Source organism: Empidonax traillii, unplaced genomic scaffold, assembly GCF_003031625.1.
Source record: "Empidonax traillii isolate 1590-97213 ecotype Southwest subspecies unplaced genomic scaffold, ASM303162v1 scaffold10:size5872457, whole genome shotgun sequence".
Lineage (NCBI taxonomy): Eukaryota > Metazoa > Chordata > Aves > Passeriformes > Tyrannidae > Empidonax > Empidonax traillii.
This window is the reverse complement of record NW_020955203.1, coordinates 832,675-852,350: the sequence shown is the minus strand read 5'-3', so window position 1 is coordinate 852,350 and position 19,676 is coordinate 832,675. Positions and strand designations below refer to the sequence as shown.

General features: G+C 42.1%; 1 protein-coding gene and 1 long non-coding RNA gene across 18 annotated transcripts in view; one reads left to right on the top strand and one right to left on the bottom strand.

The window, feature by feature from the left end:
* The window catches only part of CELF4 (CUGBP Elav-like family member 4), a 705,933-nt gene that overhangs the window by 356,305 nt on the left and 329,952 nt on the right, over window positions 1–19,676 (top strand). The window contains exon 1 of one of the 17 annotated variants that reach the window (XM_027885387.1): window positions 17,234–17,315. The exons of the other annotated variants lie outside the window; for them this stretch is intronic. The gene's annotated coding sequence lies outside the window, so the exon portion shown is untranslated. Of the gene's footprint in view, window positions 1–17,233; window positions 17,316–19,676 lie in introns of those variants that run through there. 17 annotated transcript variants of the gene reach the window in all.
* On the bottom strand, window positions 14,939–16,776 carry LOC114058237. The gene is made up of 3 exons (XR_003571393.1): window positions 16,652–16,776; window positions 16,317–16,458; window positions 14,939–15,302 (listed from the first exon to the last, which is right to left on the bottom strand). It is a non-coding gene; the product is annotated as an uncharacterized LOC114058237 (long non-coding RNA).

Here is a 19,676-nt window from a genome sequence, read left to right as displayed (position 1 = left end):
GAGTAATCCATGAGGGAATAATCTTGCATCAATTCCTTGGAGCCCCAATGCGGCAACTTATTAGCTCTTTTATAGCTGGGGGAAAAAAAAAAAAAAAAAAAAAAAAAGAAAAAGAAAAAAAATCTAAGATTCCCTTAGCCAATTTGACTATGAAGGAATTTAATAATAGTAACAATTATAAACATAGTGGTAGGAGTCATAAAAATAACAATACTAAGATGACTTCTAAGAAAAAAAGGGAAATAGTTTCTTTACAAGCTCCTTCAAACAGCACTGTATGTAAACCAGCAACATCTGTACCATTGCATCTCTTTGTTCACCAGCAGCCACCAAGAAAAGTACTTGCCCTCACTGACCATAAGAAAAAGAAAGGAGACACTGGAAGTGTCTGTCGATCCCAGCTTTTATTTTGAATAGCTGATTTCTCAAGCATGTGCATTCTGAGCTCTGTCTCATTTGCAGAATGCTCTGAGGGATCAGCCCTAATGCATTCAGTGACCTGGCCCATAACAATGCACGGTGTGGAATAAAGGAGACTTTATACTATTTACAAAAACAAGCGAGTCTGTGTCAGGTATTGGTGAGCAGCCCAGCTGTTTCTGCAGGTGCCGCACTCTCTGCTGAGCTGCAAGGAAAGTCAGCAATGGGGTTGGATTTCTTTTTATCCTTATTTCTCCCCCTCAGTGCTGACAAGTGCTGCAGGATGGGCCTGAATGTTACCAATTCCCCCTCCCTACACTCACTGCTGCAGTGGGCTGTGACTGCCCAAAACCAGCTGTATGTGCCCTCCACCATGCCCATGCATGCATAAATCACACACTCCACAGAAACAAGAGACATGGGAGTGCTGATGCACACACGCTGCCTGCTGCACCACAGAGCCAAGCCAGCACGGCTGTGTCCAGGATGGCCACGTGGGCACAGTTTGCCTGAATGATTAACACCCCACCAAGGCACAGACGTACTCTGCTTCGTGCCACCGGGCCCGCAAGCCACGAGAGATGCCCACATGCTTACAGTGCAGTGTGATAAGCTACACAGCTTGCCACAGCACAACAAAAATAGTACACACTGAACCTACAACCATTTCCCAAGATCACTTTCCACTGGAATTGTTTGCTGTTTCACAGCAGAGCCGTAGCGCTGCACCCTGCACACACGTGCCTCAGCCATGTAACCTCTAGGTGTTCACGTAACCCATGTGTATGCACGCTGCTCACACAGCACACAGACACACATGTGCACGCCCTTCACACTGCTTTGCTTCCCTTCTCCTTCGGTCCATCAGGCCCTCAACTCGTCTTCACATTCTCAGAGCTGCAGCACATGCTGAGGTCAAACAGGTGTATCACAGCCACAGCCTCAAGGTACAAGAGGTTCATGTACTGCACACCCCCCAGAAGGAGCAGCACACACGTGAGCACATACACCCGTGAATAAGGGAAAAAGAAGGGGGGAAAAAGGCAGTGCACTAAGAGGAAAATAACACCAGCACAGGCTAGATGAAGAGGCATGTGCTCTCCTCTGCTTCCTGAAGGGCTTTCATTTGAAATCTTGGAAATGTTAATAAGAGTTAACCAGGTGAGACCGTCAACAGAAGGGACAGTGGCTGTGTTGGAGGCTGCTCGAAACACCTGTCCCCTCTCACAACGAGAACTGTTCCCTGCTCCTTTTTCTTCTCCACCGGCAAGGGAGGAAGCCGATTCCAGTAAAGATTTTTCGTTTAATTGCTCTATAATGCCATCTTGTGGCTTCTTCACTCATAAAGCTGTTTTTTTGTTATATTTTCCCCAAGTGATGTGATTACTCCATAAAGACGAGAATGGAGAGGGAAAGAAAGAAAAGGAAAAGGAGCAACTTAGGGGCATCTGCCCATGTGTCAGAGACATGGATGGCTGTGGGTAGTACTATAATGTGAATTGTGATGGAACCCAGTTGAGACTCTGAAAGCACCTGCATCCAAGCAAACCTAAGCAGATTTCTTCAAAACAGTTTTCACATCACCTTGGAGTACCAGGTGGTATGTTATATATTATATATATATATTATGTTATATATATATATATTATATTATGTTATATTATATAGTATGTTATATTATTATTATTATTTAGCAGAAGATCAGCTCGGATAATTCAAGTCTTTAGTGAGATGGGGGTGTAGAGGGATCTCATTTCCTAAGAAAAAGTGGTGTTTGATTTATTTCATTTGTGGCAGGACTGATGTTACTGTGGGGTTTTCAAAGAGGTGGAATCAGAGAGGAACGATGCCCAGAGCACACTGGTCACTGTTGTGAAAGATGAAAGAGCTGTGAGGGAATCTGTTGGAGATCTGAAATGCTGGGCAAGTCAGGCAACGCATATAGATTTCTTTGTTAATGCTAGATTTGCAGCAAAGGGAGGCAAAAATATGAGTAAGGAAATGAACATGGAAAGAAATTACATCACTCAGTCACTGGTGTCAGGATCTGCTCCACTGCATGATGAAGCCAAACTCTGAACAGAATCTTTTGACTGTAAGTGCAAGCCTAGGGAGATTTGTGGCAGGGGTCCCCTCCGTGTGATTGTGGTGTTTTGTGAATTGAGGTAAAGATACCCCAGAAATAACATTCTTAAGCTGTTTCAAAATTTTACCCTTCATTTCCAAACTAAAAGCAAGAACCAGAGCCTGTTGTTGTCAGATTCAACACAAGGACACCAAAAGCAGAATACACTGACCAGAGCTGAGATACTTCCTCACCCTAAGAAAACCTCACTAGTACCATAAGTGTGCTTTAATTCTGTGCAACTCCTAGCAAAAGCAGGAAGCTAGGACTCCATCCTGGGTGGAAGAAGGTACTGATACCTTTGGGACCATATGTGCTGGCTCTCTTTATGGCTCAGTTTAGCTTGTACCTGTGCTGGGATGCACTGTTGGCATCCACCGTCTGCACTGTGGATCCAACCTGTGCCAAAGGCCCTGGTGGGCTTCTGTAAAATCAGTCACTGTGGGTTTGCTAAAAAGAGGTACTCAGAGCACAAAACCTTCTCTATCTTTCCTCTCCATCAGCTACCCCTGTTTCCCATTAGTTTTGACAAGTGAAGCCTCTCATAAGCAATGGGGTTTTTTATGAGATTTGAGACAGCAATGGTAGCAGAAATCACCATGTGGAAAGTTGGCTTTATTCAAGGGGAAAGGAGTCTTGAAAGGTGATATTTGAGACAAATTAGAGGAAAAGAGTATAAAGAGAACCCTCACTCCTGAATAAGTATCTGCTTCTTCCTTATTTAAACAAACCCCTTGATTCACCTCTGTTCATTACAGGAATAGTGGATAAAAATAGATTAATTAAAGAGAGAAGAGAAACACTGTCATCTTTAGGTCTTAAATTCAAATTAACAGGGAAGATGCAGTTCTTCATTATCCCAACAGAAACCAAGGAGTGCTGCAAAAGGAGTTCTAAAGGAAAGTATCTGTATTTTTATGGCAATAGTTGTAAACAGTTTCCCTTAAGACAGTATTTTATTAACAGATTTTTGCAAGAATTGTCCTATTTGACCTGGAGTGGATTCCTTGCATCATCTCATTCAATCACATCCTTTTGTGTCAGATAACCTTCATGCAAGTGTTCTATTGCATCTAAAAACTCTTACGGGTTTGTTGTTGATTATTTTTTTCTTTTCCTTTTTTTTTTTTTTTAATTTCATCTCACCTAACTTTAACCACCTACAGTGCAAAAAACCACCTACAGTTTCTGTCTCAGTTACCTTGGACTCTTACAGCAAAGGGAGAAAAATAGGTGTTTCTGGACTGTGATTCATCTGGTCTATTTTGGATGCCTCATTAGGGTGAGATGATTCATAAGCGATGCTTAATCCTCTCCATCGAATTGAAGGGGCCTGGCTCTGTTATAGGCATCTGCATTTGTTCAGATCACTCCCATTCTTTGTTCTGTTTTGGAAGGCTTTTCCACACCTCTGTCTCTTCTTCATTTCTAGACTAAATTTATTCACAGTCAGTCCATGCCTGTTCGTTTAAACAGAGACACACTCTCTCAATTTGGGCAGCCAAGGAGCTCCAGTGTGCTGTCAGCCTTTGTCAGCTTTGGGGCAGGTCAAGAGAGAAATGTTATCAAGTGTTTGGGAGAGGCAATGGCCAAGGATAGGTGTATTTCCTTGAGCTACGTGTCCATAAAACCCCATGGAATCTTTATTGCCCAGATTAGATCCTTTGCTAAAAACAAAAACAAAAAACCACGAGGTGGAGGACATCATCTGCTGTGTCTAAATGGGGAAAAGATATGATGAAATGAAGCCTTTACCTCAGAACACAGGTTTTTTTTAACAGGGTTTTTTAAATTCTTGGGTACAAATCTGGCTTTTCCTAGCAAACTACCTGTGAATTACCTATGAACCAGCCAAAAAGCCTACTTACCGCCTGTACCTAACCACATGAGCAGGGAGTTTGGCACCTCTCCAGTGAGAACAAACATTGAGGACAAAATCATTTATAGGGTAGCTCTAGTCAGAGCTGTCTTGGTCTCTTGTTTGCAACTGAGAGATTATACGGTGTTGAAACCAAACACAGGCTGGAAAGTAATAGGCCTTGTTATCAGCAGCAGCAGAAGAAAGGGTTTTGTTGTTGTTGGGTTGGGGGTTTTTTAAAGTGTTTTTCTCATGTAGATCTTGCTATGGGATTTATTGGGAACCTGCTCAATCCTTCAAATTAAATGCAAGATAAACCAAAACACTGATCAAGTGGAATAAAATAAAATAAAATGCAACCCATGAAATAGTCCAAATATGGTTTAATATTTCTTTACATTCCAAATCAGGCCCAGTATCACAGCCTGGCAGACTGAAGCTGCCTGGTCCAGCCACAGTAACTGTAAATGCTCCATTGCACTGGGTTATAAATGCTCCTTTACAAGGTGGAAGATGGGGCAGTTCTCTGTGCCTTATCTAATCCTTCTCCCAGTGGAGTGCCTGCCAGCAGCAATGCTGGTTGTTAGTAAATGTGAGAGTGACTTTGTCCTCTCAGGATCATTGTCCATGGGGTCCTGGCAAAGGCAATCAAACGCCTGCCTTTGTTACTGCAAACTTACCAGGCAGTACAAAAATGCTACATTTATTTCTGGTCATTTTTTGGAGTCAGAGGAGTGGGAACTGTGCAGAAGCTGTTCCTGAGACATGAAGTTTCTGGGCACTTCCCTCCACACTCTTCTTGCCTGCCTTAAGGTGGTTGTTCCTGGCACCTGCAGGTACAGTTTTGTGCCATAAAGCCTACATGATGCTTGCCTTTATGGCTACTACAACATCAGCTGCCATTGTCCACCTTGCTGACCTCCCATATGGTCAATCTATTCACTGAAAGGAGTCCTGCATTGTAAACTGTGCATTACTGCCCTGAAATTCCAGATTTCAGTTGTGGACCCTCCTTTCCTGCAACGAGCATAGTGAAAAGGGAGGCAATCCATGGGTGAAACAATACGTGTAATTCAGCCTTTTGCTGAATTTTTCCACTGTGGGATAGAAAAGGAGAGAGGAAAACGCACTTAGCTCTGCCCTATGTGTTGGCATCCCGCTGCATTTTCAGAGAGTTTTGGACTTGGTATTATGATTATAGACTCAGAGTGGGGGTCTAATTTGGTTAGTCAGCACTGCCTTAGTTAGCAGTTAGGCTTGCGGAGGGAGAGAGGACAGCACATATTTCATGTGGGTCTGGCTGCAGCAGCAGGATACCAGGTACATTTTAGTTGTAGGTGCTGGTAGGATCACCAGTTAGTCTGATTAAGTCAAAATGATCCCAATTTGATTCACCAAGGTGAGCAAGTAAAAGGGTTTAGCCCAGTTATAAGGATGTATCATCTGGCACCCTTAGCCCAGAATGCACTGTCTTTGCCAACCCAGACTTGCAGTAGGGACGTGGTAGGGCTGCTGGCTTTCCCGAATGACTCATGTCCTCAGAGAAAGCACCTCTTTAGGGGCTGATATGAATAAGAAAGACATGGACCCTGCAAAGCCAGCATCCTGAGGGTGTTTTTCTTCTTTTGAGAGTCCTCTGGAAGTGCAGGATGTTCCCTTCATACCCTGAAGAGCACTGACTGCTTCACTCCCTCCTTCTTCCCTCTTAAATTTGTTCTCCTCCCCACTTACTGCATTTAGCATCCCGTGAAGTAGGCACTTCAGCACTGCCAGTGAAATAAACTGCCTGCCACCTGCCTACCTATCTGCAGGTCCATTTTTTTCCCTTCTCCTGGCTGTAAATATGTTGGTCAGAATCAGAGCTGGCCCCTACCATCTGCATCAGATTGTATTTCAGCATCACCTAGGCTTGTTGCAGTGAGTTCTTCTGACTTAGGGCTGAGAAGAACAATAACTCTGAGCTCCAGAGGAAGAACCATGAATTAGGATATTTCTCTGCTTTTCTGGAAACTGGGGTGTGAAGAAAGATGCCTGCTTTCTTTCAGATTAATCCCACCATCGCAGTGTAAACTAATGAGGTGAAATTTTAAAGCTCGAGATGAAGTAAGGATCTGAAACTGTTGCTTGCCTGCGTGTACAAATGGTGGCAGGTGTTAAGCAGCCTCCTCAGAAAGTGTCATCTAGCAGGGCAAACCATGAGAAAAACAGAGTAGGGATCAAGGTGTGCTTTTTTCTACTGGAGTGTCTCTGTGTGTAGGTGATTTTCCAAAATCAGAACTCCTCAGAACTTCTGTGCTGCTCTGAGCCAGCATGATTTCCAAGGACTGCCTGCCACTGGAGCAGACATCTCTGCCTGTGCTTCTCCGTGGGGGACTTCACTCACTCAGTAGAGTAGCAAACAAAAAACACTCAGGCAGGTGTGGTCTGTTTAACGTGAGGAGCAGAGCAGAGGGGCACACGGGTGCTTGCAAGGCACGCAGTGAGCATAAGATTTATTGAGCCATGCTCCAAATCAGGGATGGAGCACTAGTGAGGGATACTGGATATAGGGTTAAACGGCATTATCTTGTATGATGCCACAGTGACATGGTGAACTCCTTTCCTTTACAGTGGCTGAAGAACAAGTAAGTAACAGGTTTGGCCTCCCTCAGCTGCTCTCCTGAAGGTCACTATGCCCAGGATCTATACTCTCCTGAGGATGGGACATGTCCTTCAGGCCTGATTGCACAAACTGAATTCCTCTCAGACAAAAGTGGGAAGATGGCCTGCTTTGTAGTAGCTTCAAGAATGAGAATCACTTTAGACCAGTAAGACACCACTGGGGACTGAGACCATAGTACAGATACCAGTATTGGGTCAGGGTTAGTTCAGTTTCCCCCTAGTCCATCGTGGGGCCAGCTGAGATTTTGCAGGAATATTTTATTTCTGAGATGAGATGACAGGGAGTGCCCTTGTAAGAAGGCAGGGGTGAAATCTGAAGCACACAGCTGTGGGTCTGCATGCTTGCAGTTCTTGGTGCTTGTAAAAAGAACTTGTGCTTGTCTGTGGGGCCAGCTTTGCTCCTAAAGACATGCAGCTAGCCGCAGGCTGGCTAGTACGTTGCTGTGGGCATTACTTCATTCTTCTCCTTATTTCCTTTTTCTCTGATTGTTTTATTTCTTCTTTCCCTTATTCTTGTCTTCTTGGTTTCTCCTTTTTTCCCCCCTTTCCTTCTTCTCTTTTTCTCTTCCGGTTGATTCTCCCTCTCCATTCCTTCATTTGCTTTTTTTCCTCTCTTCTCTCATTTATTTGTTTAGAGCAAATTTTCAAATCTATAAACCCATTACGGCAAAGAGACTGTGTTGAGGCAGCCTCTGAGCCTGCAGATGTGGTGGGTCCTGGATTCCAATAACAGAACTTATTTGGAAAAAAACATTATCTGTAATGTGGAAATGGTTTGGCTTGAGGCTAAAATTTATCATCATTACCCTAATATCATCTCAAGCCTCAGCTCTGGCAGCAGCTAAAGAAAACACCAAGGCTTAATTCAGTCAGTGCAAGGAAAGAAAGACAGAGGATGGAAAATATGATTTATGATGGAAATCAATGCAATCATAATACTTTATGCTTGTAAAATTGGGCTGTTCCAACAGTGCTCACAGATTGTATAGGCAGCTCTCCACCAAAAAAATCATGGCAAGATAGAATGCAGTTGTATGATGGTGCAGCTGGCACAAAGGGATAATATTGAGGGTTTGGGGTGTGAATGGGAACAGGTTTTGTTTTGCTGGGGTTTTGTTTTTCTTCCTTCCTTCTCCAGGGATCAGGCAGCATCACTCAGCTGAGGTCTATCTCTGCAGGACAACAGAAAGATGCTGTCCTGCAGCTCCCAGAGGGTGGAGGAAGGGGGAAAGTGAAGGGAAGGATGACAATCTGGAATATGAAAGGAACGCTGACTAGTTTTCCAAGTAAATGGCAAGATCCTGGCAGGAGCGGTATCCCCAGTGTAAAAGTGAAAGCAACAACGTGACTCATTCCTCTGCAGTGCGGAGTACCTCTCAGAGACCAGCTGAAGTGTATTTACAAAAATTTGAATCAGGCTGTTCACCTCAGCTAAAGACAGACAAAAGTGATGAGGCTTGGGAGGCTTGTTTCTGATGCAAAAAAAACCCAAAAAGCATCTGAACTTTCAAATTTGACCAAATCATGACTCCTTTCAACCCATAAATAAAATAAAAGTTGCAGAGATCACGGCCAAATTGCTGATGTAAAGTTGAGTTAGCTCTTCTGTAGTGTAAAGAACAAGACTTGTCAAAATGTTATATGCAATTTCTCTGAACAATTCTTGAAGGACATTTTGCAGTTTGGTTATATGGGTGGGAATATACCCCTGCAGTATTGCCTGTCCCTGGAGAAGCAGGACAGCTTAGCATCCCCAGCAGCCAGGATGAGAAAATACAGTTATTCTTAGGGAATGCAAAGAAAAATGTTCATTTATTCATATAATTTCATCAGAGGTGAAATACTTGATATCTAGGACTTGCAATTCAAAGTAAACTCTGTCCAAATGGTGGTCAAAAGAGAACACTTGCAATAATATTTTTTAATTGAAAATATCTTTCCAAACAGACCTGCATTTTGTAAGATGCTTTTGGAAATTCTTTTGATATTTCCCGATATCTGGAGAAAGCTGTGTGTTTAAAAGTTGGAGAAAAACTTTTTTAGGATGTCACCTTAAAAATAATCAGAACTTCTAGGTATCAGTTTGTGAATTTGTGATTCCTTTTCCTTTCCCTCTCCTCAGGCACGGTAGATGCATACACTGTGCTCTTTGCAGGAATGGATAAAGAAATAAAAAGGCAAGGGAGCCTTTGCTCTATTCTTCTCCATGAAATCCTACCGGTATCTACAAGGACATTGACAGATGAGGCTCTGTGATGCCAGAGAATTTCTGTACCTCTCTGAGCTCAGTTTTTCAAATGAAACCAAGAGAAGGCTGCTTTATAGCAGATGTTGTGTCTTTACTCTTTTGGATACTCTGTTACAGCCCATCAGGATGTCATTTTTGTCACCTCCCAACCCAAAGCTCACTAGCTAGTCCTCTTTCTTGTTCTCTCCCCTGCATCCACAGCTTTCCACCGCTACCCCATGCATCCACACACAGAGTACACACACCTGTTTCCCAGAGATCTGTTTGTGAAGCAGGTTGTTGTCTGATGGCCTAATTTCCCCCATGGATTAACAAATGACTCTACCACCTTCTGTAATTCTATCACATTGTCCCCACACTCTTTCTTGCTTTTGGAAAAGTTTGACAGCGGTAGCAAGGGACTGGAGAGCAAAAGGTCCACTGAATAAAACCGAATTAAAAGTCTTGGACACCTGCAGTGTCAGTGTTGGACAGCCATCTGTCCCTCATTTGAAAGCGCCATTACTGTCTGCCATACCTAATGTTGCTTGTCCCAGACAAATGTTAAGATTCTGCATGGACTAAGTTGATGTACAGGGCTTTCCTTTGCAGAACTATCCTTTATTTTAAAGACAGAAGGGAAGATATTTCACTGGTTTGTCATCTAGTACATTACTGAGATCAGAAGAGTTACCCTGTACATTAACTCCCTCTTCTTTAATTCACACCTCTTTCTATCTGCACACTGCCTAAAGTACAGAAACACCCAGACCAGGTATGACTGTATTCCCTCTTCACATATACATGTCCTCTCCACAAATATGTGTGTGTGTGTATATATATATATATACATATGTATATGAAATTACTTAAAATATGCTAGACTGATGCATATGCATATCCTCACACATACACACATATTCTTCACACACATAAGTGATGAAACTTTTCATGAGACCAATGTGCTGGGAGCAAAAAAGAGCAAGAAAAAGCTTTTTTGATGCTAAATTCTGGAGCGTAGTATCCACCCAAGAATAGAAGAAATAGGTCTTTAAGGACCTGATAAGTCTGAACATTTGTCCGCTAACAAATGAAACACCAGTTTAGCAAGAGAAAAGCTTCACAGGCTTGTAAAGGAAGCTCAGAGTGATATAATTTATGTTTTTTAATAGCTTCTTTATTTAAGGAAAAACTGATTATCCATCTCCTCCCAAACTTATTTTTCTGTATGTTAGTTAAATTGGCAGAAAAGCAACAGTTTTTGTGTAGGAGACACAGAAAACTAGATTCTCTTTGACGGTTTGCTTGAGAACTGTTTTCTGCTACTGAAACTGATAATGTTTCCTTGTCTGTGACTATATTGAAACTAAGAGATCTCAAAAGCTAGGAGAAATGGCAGTCAACAACTCATCTACAAACACTGTAGGGCCTTTTCCAAATTGGAAAATACATGTTGCAAAGCAAAATTTAGTACTAGTCAATTTTTTTTTTTTTCCTTAGAGGACTTCTTATACTTCTAAAAACTTGTCCAGACACAAATCAGAATCAGAGTAGGAATAAGGAAACGGGGGGTGTGGGGTGTGTTGAAATTTTGTAGTCTTTGCCATGTAAAAAGTCAAACTATGCAGATCCAGTAAATTTGACAAGTCAGTGGTGTTGAGTCAAAGCATATCCTTGGTAAATAAATGCCCACATCACATAACCATCACCATATTCAGCATTCAACAATGATTCTTGTTTACTCCTAAGCACAGTGGTTAAGATTGAATGTTCAGAGCAGCTGTTACATCTCTACATCCTTGGAGATAAATGTTCTGTCATGAGAGAAAGGGGAGGAACATGAAGGTCTCATTGGTCAGTAGAGAACCACAGATTCTGTGAGTTTAACGCGTTTCACTGCTGAAGTCACGAAAACAGAACTGATTTGACTGGTTAATATTTTCTATCACTTCAGTTTTTAAAATCATTTCACATCAGCTCAGGAATGGTGATCAGTAAAACCAAAGCTAAGGTGCTTTTTGCACCAGGACCTCACAGGGATCTCTTGGGAAGGAAGCAACAGCATCAACATGGCTGAGCAAAGAGGGGCGTGACAATGTTTGGAGAAGATTTTCTTGGGAGGGGGTGTTTGTTTTTTTGTTGGTATAGGCAGGAAGCTTAAGATGTTATCTGCAGGCTACAATGTGTGCCATTTTAAACACACTGCTCTTAATAAATACCGACAGCGAATCAGGACAAGAACAGACGCAAGTTGTTTCAGGCGACTTCTGTCAAGTGAACAGTAATGCGCCAGGATTAGTGGCAATCCTCTCCATATTGAAGAGAGCAAGTCGCCTGCAGATGAAGTGCTCCAGGCATTGCAGTGGGTTTATCAAGGGGTCCTTGATATTCGGGAGCAGACGTGCAGGCTGAAGCATTATCAGTAGCTTTTCAATTCAGCCACATCGTGCTGAAAACTGGGTGCCGGTAGTGGTGGCGGTGGGAGGCAGTTGTTTTTAATTCCAGAAGCATCCTTAAGGACCCACATCCCTGTGGTTCCCAGACTGCTGCCTTCACTCCTGTGATATTGCTAATGCAACTAGACTTGCTCTTAATAACTAAAATGTTAAAAGCACAGTATCGGCAGGGCAACAGTTTGAGCCAGTGAACCATTAACTTCCATTCCATCATGTGCAATCAAAGTCAAAGTTCAGTGGGGCTCAAAAAGGCTATGGCAACTATCCCCAGTGTCAACATCTTCCCTTATAGCATGTGTCCCTTGAAAATGCCAGCTCTGAGGACAACCTTTTCTGGTGTAATTTTATGAAATGAATGCTAATATCTTAAGGCTCATTATTCTTCTCTCCATTCTGAGGAAGGGAGAAGGTGTGTGGATTAGCTCTTTATGTATAAAAAAGACACCTCTTGCATATTCCTGAATAAAGATCTCTTTGGACAGACAGTGTTGAAGATGTTTTCTTCCATTACCTTTCAGCAGCTTTATGCCATGCTACTAGCTTACAGCTGCCTAAAAATTAGGACTAACCAATTTTATTGAGTTACCATGAGGGAACCCTCATAACAGAGCCAGCTGTGGCTTTTTCTAATAACACCATCAAGGCTGGTTTCCAGAAGAATCTATCTGATCACTGGCATCTGGTTTGAATTACTTTGTACATTAGCACTGAGAGCTGACTCAGTCTCTGGGCACCTCAGAGGTCACTTTCAGGCACAGATAGGTTTGCTTGCTAGATCTTTGTCCAGAGTTGAGCATATAAATTCGTATTTCCAATTTAATTTAAAGGAAACATCCTGAGAAAAATCTGTCCCTGTAAGACCTATAGACTGGAAAATTATGAAAAGCCAGGAAATTAGGATAAAAGCAGCATCTCACTTTCCATGGACACTATTTCTTAAAAAACCTCTCACTGCTTCTTCTGGGATTTAGATGTGCAGCACTTCTTGTTAAGAGTTTTAAAAAAGGTAATTAACAAAATACATGTTATGGTCTTTTTGAAGCTGCATGGTGGGGTCTTGCTCTAATAACTTTGTCTGTGGAGCTCCTGTCTTGCCCCACCTCTATCTTGAGCTCAGGAAACATAAGCAAAAGGAAGCCAGTCTGGAAGTCCTCCCTAAATGAACTTCTAGCACAGCAAAAGGGTTTATATGAACTTGGAAGTTTTTTCCCTGCTCATTCTGACTTTATATCTAACAGGAACTTCTCTTGCCTTTTTTTTACTCCCCTCCCCTTTTTTTTTTTTTTTTTCCTCATTAGCCTTCTAGCAAAAATGCTGCATTACACATGATTCTGAAATTGTCTGTATTCTCCAAGCAGTTTTTATGCAGTATATAAAATAGCTTAATCAAACACATACCAAAGGAGGCATACACATGCACAGGGTGAGAGACAGCAGGTACACCTGAGACTGAAGTGCATCCTGTTCATAAAGGGAGATATAGTGCTGATGGCATTTCACACTGAGGTATCCAGGGACCATCACATGGCTTGATGAGACCAAGGAAGCTCAATAGACTTTCCAAACCTAATTAGTACTTAATGATCTGGAGAGACACGGATGTCCATCACCTCTGCTTCAGCCCCTCTGTTCTTCCTCAAATTCTTAATTAACCTTTAAGGAGATGATGTGCTGATGAGTTTCCTAGGATATTGCATTGATTTTTTTTCACACACGCACACATACACACTTGTGCACAGGCTCATACACACCACACTCTCCACAATTTTCTCAGCTCCAATGCACTCCACACAAGGGCTCTGCTGATCGGTGTTTATTAATGAAGCACTGCCTCGAAAATTGTTAATTGATGGCAATGTACAGAACGTTGTCTGGAATTTAACCTTATTCATCATTTAAGTATGTTGGAAACTAGAGCGTGGTGTTAATTAATAGTGTAAGAACAAAGTTGGATCGTTCTGCTGTGGATCTGAAAAACAAAATTGTACACGCAAAGAGAGGGAGAAAAAAGCTGTGATTAAATATAAAACCAGAGCAAAAAAGTGAGAGAAAATGGAGCCAAAGCCAGTGTCATATTCAAGATGACTCACTTTGTGCCGATAATGAAATAAAAATTTTCATGTGAGCTTATGTAATATTTTACTGTTGTGTCATACTTAATCAACTCTGAGTTTTAACAAGCTAAGTAGAAGGTGGGGGGGAAGCTGCTACCACTGAAGTGAAAACAGATTAATAAGTTTTGAAAAGTTAATAGCCAAATTTTCAGATTAAAAAAAAAAAAAAAAAGTAAATCAATGTTGGTAGCTGAATCCACCAGGGGGGAAAATGACAAATGGAGGATGCCTTACTTAAAGTTCACTTAATAACAATCTAAATATATGGTGATAATGTAGTTTGCAATGCTAACAGCTGCACTCTTCCAGGCTTGTCTAGATGTTTTCAAGGCTGCTTGTTCTCCACGTCATGTGCTTGATCAATGAAAACATATCTACCCACACATTCATTTAAATGAATTATTACCATGGAGTCAACATGCTGCCATTTGAGTGTGTGTAACCCTGTAGTGACATTGTCTTCCACAGGACTGTTGCCCTTGCACTTGAACTACTTGAGTTTGGGCTCAAAAGTGCAGTGCACAAGCTTCAGCCAGTTGTATTCAGGAAAATGGATCACTGTCATAAACCAGTCTTCTGGTCCATGCAGGAGTTCCTCTGCCATTTGGTTTGCCCCAGATCATACCCCACATATGGGATAACAGGCAGATAGCTTGGACATTCCTGGCTGTATTGAAAAGTCATGGTACTGTGCCCCTTACAGACTAAAGCCCGGTTTCTGCCTGTGATCACATGACAAAGTCTGTGTAGAGCAGGGGCTAAAGTCCTGCATCTCATCGGCCCTTTGAGTGCAATTTCTGTGTTTACACCAAATTGGGGTCTTAACCCTAAAGAGATATTTCAGTGACTCCGAGGTTTGAAAATGCGGAGGATGTTGTGAACATGCTGTGTGCTCTCCACTCCAGAAATCCTATCATCTAAAGTGAGATGATGGTCTCAGGAAAGAGAGGAAATGAAAGACAAAGAATTTTTTTTTTTTTCCCAGAGAAAAACATATCAAGGGAGAAGCAAAAGCACTGCTGGATTTTCCTGAATTTCAGGGAAATGCTGTTCAGGGGTTAATCTAGTCCTCTCCTTTCAGTTTAAAAGAAAAAACATGCCATTTTGAAAAAAAGGATAAATCTATCCATTTTCTTTATTTTCAAAACCCTTTTCTCCCTTATATTCCAGAAATTATTCTGGATGTTGACCAAATTTCTGACTTATTCAGTTTCCCATAAAACCTAATTTTCAATTGACTTTTCTGGTTTTTGGAATATATTTCTTAATTTTTACTTGGGAGGATAAGGCAAGAAATGATAAAGTGTGGAGCCCCCCAGAGGTAGTTTAACCTATCTTCAGGCCCCAAATTATGATTAGTTCTGCCTGTGTCATTCCTTGAGCCTGTAACTCTACAGTCAATTGGCTGTTGTTGTGATGGGAATGGATAAATACATGAAGCCTAGAGGAGAATGGGAAATGGATGGTGTGGAACCTGGAGCACAGGAGAGGACAGTGCAGAGGCATCAGGGGCCATGGAGAAAGAATGACTAATGGATGCCATGAGAAGGCAGAGATACTGTCTTGCCCAGATCTCTGAGAAGCAAGGTCCTGGCATTGCATGTGGGATTTGAATTAAGCCCAGATTCCCTCTGATGTAATTAGTGACTGCTTGTGTGCAGCACACTCTAATGGTTGGGAGTGGGAAGGTATCCAAAGAGCATGGAAAGTTTCAGAGGTATCTGGAGTATGTCAGTAGCAGGATGGTGTTTTGCAGAAAGCAAAAAGAGAAAGAGAACATTTCCTGCTCTGCACTTCATGACCTCTAGTGAGGTCTGGTTGTCCTGATATCACTCTCCTTTAAGCTTTCCCTGAGAGCTGATTCAGGCTTTGTTCCCTCTTCTTCAATCAAATGCCTGGGAGCATAAAGGACACCCTCCTCACCCACAGTAGACATGTAACCTGGCATGTAAGTCATGTAAATATGGTCATATAAGAGCAAATACCCTGTTTCTTGGCCAGGACATTTCTGGTGTGGGTGGCAAGAGTGCTCTGTTATTAAGGGCTCTTAAGTGAGGTTAGATAGCTTCATTTTTCTTCTGGGAGCCAAAAGCAAACAAATGCCCCATAGACCAAGATCACTTTAGTTCCTATCTTATGGGTAACCCTGACTGCAGGACCTGGCAGCATCTGGACAAGTAGAGGTCAGCTATTTTTTCCATCTTTCACAAATCACTTTCTTCTACTTCTTACTGAGAAGAAAATTTTTCTTCTAGATGTGAAAATTTGTTTAGATGAGCAATCAAAGGGAAAATACATTGTCTATATCTAGGACCATAGGTGACTAATTAAAAATTAAAGAACAATGGTCTTATATTTAGGAAGACTGCTTATTGGCAGGCCAGAGCATCTTTTAGTTCTAGAAAATCAAATCAGTAAAAAACCAAAAACATAAATTAAAAGGAAAGAAACTCACCTCCTCACTGTCTGGAATCTCAGGGGTTTTAGAGAGTCAGGGGTGTCCATCTAGATCACCAAAGGCGACCCAAAGCTGGCAGCTTAGTGACTGTGTTCTTAGCAGTCCTTACACCCAGCCCTGGGCATTAGAATCTGTTTAACTGAGCAAAATAAACATATTAATCATGATCCCGGGGATTAGCTTGTAGTCTGCTCGAAAATCGCTCCATCATTTTTGGCCACCAGAGTTGCTCTTTATCAGAGCGGGTTTGACGCAGAGATTAGGCCTCAGCAGGGCCCTCGGAAGTGTACCCAGCAAACTCCCAAGGGCTTTTGGGGTCAGTGGTGAAGTACCTTGCAAACAAGCTCCTGGCATATGTCTCCCAAAGAGGCCCCTCCTGATCTAGTAAGAGAGTGTTAAATTGTGGATTGCTGTCCTTGGTTCAGTTCCCTTCTTCAGCCTCACGAGCGATATGAATATGAAGGAGGGTGTTGTGTTCCACCTCTTCTGCCAACTACCACAGGTGTAGGTTACATAGTTTTTTGCATCAACCTTTGTCTCTTGTATTCAACACACTTATCCTTGGCATGGAGAAGGCACTACCTTGGTGGGAGTTTGTTTCTGGGGCACAGGCACAAGGCATGAGTCAGCCCCACCAGAAAAGCCCTGCAGAGGACAGTGCTCAGCATCTGCCAGGAGCTAGAGGAGCTGGAGAGTGATGAGGCACTGGCACATCTTGTCCAGAGAAGTTGTAAATGCCGTGTGCCTGGAAGTGCTTAAGGCTGGGCTGGGTGGGGCTCTGAGCAAGGTAATCTAGGGAAAAGTGTCCCCACCCCGAGGGTGGAGGTTGGAAATAATGATCTTTAAGGTCGCTTCCAACCCAAACCATTCTATGATTCCATGATTCTATGATTCTATGACCACATAGTGGGATATTCACTGCCTTCTTAACCCTGAGAGAGAAGTCCTCCCTGTCTGTCCTGGTCAACTCCTGCACTAGTGACCTTTGCTTTCCACACTATGAGTGATTGAGAAAAGACTTTTAATTCTGCAACCAGAGGAATTGCCAATGACAATGTTCAACTTTCACTGGCTTGACTAGGGACCATGCATGTCTTTACGTCGCAAAGGGTCAGAATCCTTTCTCAAATAACTTTTAGTAAGCACTTAGCCTTGTAGAGACAGAACTTGGAAAGAAAGACTTGTTTGTCTCCTAGACGTAGGACAGATGTGCACAGAGGGGAGTCATGAAGCAGATGATTGAAGCTCCTGGTCTGTTTTGCTGACAAATATGCTTTAATCAGGTAACACTGATGGTACTGAGTGTGTCACTACCTGTTTTGTGCACAGTAGGACCCACTCAGCAACCTGAGAGACGTTCACATACTAGTTTGAGTATCTTACTTGTCACTAGCAGGTACTTGTTATGGAACAAGGCTTATTCCACGTCCTGTAGTTAGCTTTTCTACAACACTGTTGTGCACATAAGACGTTCACTCCATCTTTCCTATTTCTTGGTGTCTTCTTCCAGTGGCCAAATTTCTGCATGCCTATTAGCAAACAGCCTCAGCATCCTATAGTGTTATTTGAATGAAAATAGCATAAAATAAAATATAATATAATAACAATAATAGTAGTAATAATAATAATAATATTTTTTATAAAAAGAATTAAAAATATCCAAACCTGACTGGGGAATCTTTATGAACTTTTCTCAGTCCTTCTGCCTTGACAGGTAATGTGTTGATTTCATTCCTTTCCTTCTCCTGCCGTATCCGTTCTTGCTTCCTTTCTCCCTCCTTTCCTCCCCACTTATCCCTACAGGTATAAATAACCCAAAAAACATGCAGCTAGCAATGCTGTGTCAGCCCCTGCTGTGCCACATGCTGCACGTCGGACACACATTCTCATCCTGCTGAGTTGAATAGGTTGCGTGCCCGTGTTTGAAATTAGGCACATGCTGAACAGCCCTCTGCTGAACGTGGGACCTAGGTTGTGACACTGATGACATACAGACAAGTATTGCCCCTTTACAAGTGAGGACCAGAATCCACTTCCCAGTGCAAATGCTAAGTATTAATAAAGTAGACACCGGTGAGAAAGTCTTTGAAACAACAACATCAAGAGCTGGCTGATTGTAGTGTAGAAAGAGGTCCCTGTTTGATCTTACTGTGACTACGCTAAAGGCTGCGGGTTTTTGTGAGCCCAAAATGCATGCTGATTTAATTCCACATCCCTGTACTAGAGTTCCTTTGGAAATGGAGCATTTGCTGAAATGAAACAAAGCAGTCATTGCAAATGCTTGTCATTAATAATGTGAACCTTCATATTTACCTGCCAAGACACTGGTAGCAACACAGCAATTTTGTTCCCTGAGCACCAACCGTTGGGTTTTAATGATATTGTTCTATTAAAGCTCTTCAAATCAACCATTTGAGAGCTGTCTGGCTGCTGTAGTAAAAAAATAATAATTTGACCTTGACATCCTCTTCCATCTCATTGTCCTAGTACTCTTTGGGGGCAATCATTCACACAGTATATATCTTGTATATAGTCTGTCATTTTTCCTGGTGGGATCAATGTAGCTTTTCTGGGTGTGCAAGCTCCTTCATGTTGCACTAACTTTACTCAGCACCTAAATACTGCTATTTCCATGGGTGCTTTGTAAATGCCTATGTGCCAGTGTTTCCTACTGTGGCTCTAGAGCTGTGAGAATTGGGCTGTTGTGTGTTACCCCTTCATGCTTTACTACTTCGACTCTGTATTAACATGTGACTAATAGTACTTAAATTCTGTCTGCTCACCCATCCACTTGAATGCGGTAGAGTCTCCTAGTTGTCACATGCAAAAACCTTCCCAAATGTCAAGATTAGACCATCAGGACTGTGTAGTTCCCTTACTATCAGAATAAGTCTGCTTTTCCGCTTTCCATTGCTAAGCCAGGGCTAATGAAAGGCAGATGGACAGGTTTGTAGAAGTCAAAAGACAAGTTCACGCTGGTCTCTCATGGCAAACCTCCCTGAGAAGTTACTATCTTCATCTCATCTGACATCATCTTGTCAGTTAATGGTAGTGTCCAGGTTTTTAAAATGAAACGAAGATTTGAGTGGACTGATCCCCAAGCCCCAGAAGATGGTTTTATAAGTAGTGGCCAATTCTGTTACCAATCTTCCAAGATACTGCAGCAGGAAATTGAGTGCAAGCATAGAAACAGATTATTGCAACATTATCTCTTAACAAGGGTTTAAATACCACATCAGTACAACACAAATAGAGAGAAATTAGGTCTGTAGTAAAAATGTAAACAATCTCATTTATGCTAACTTTCCTCATCAAAAAAAAAAAAAAAAAAAAAAAAAAAAAAAAAAAAAAAAAAAA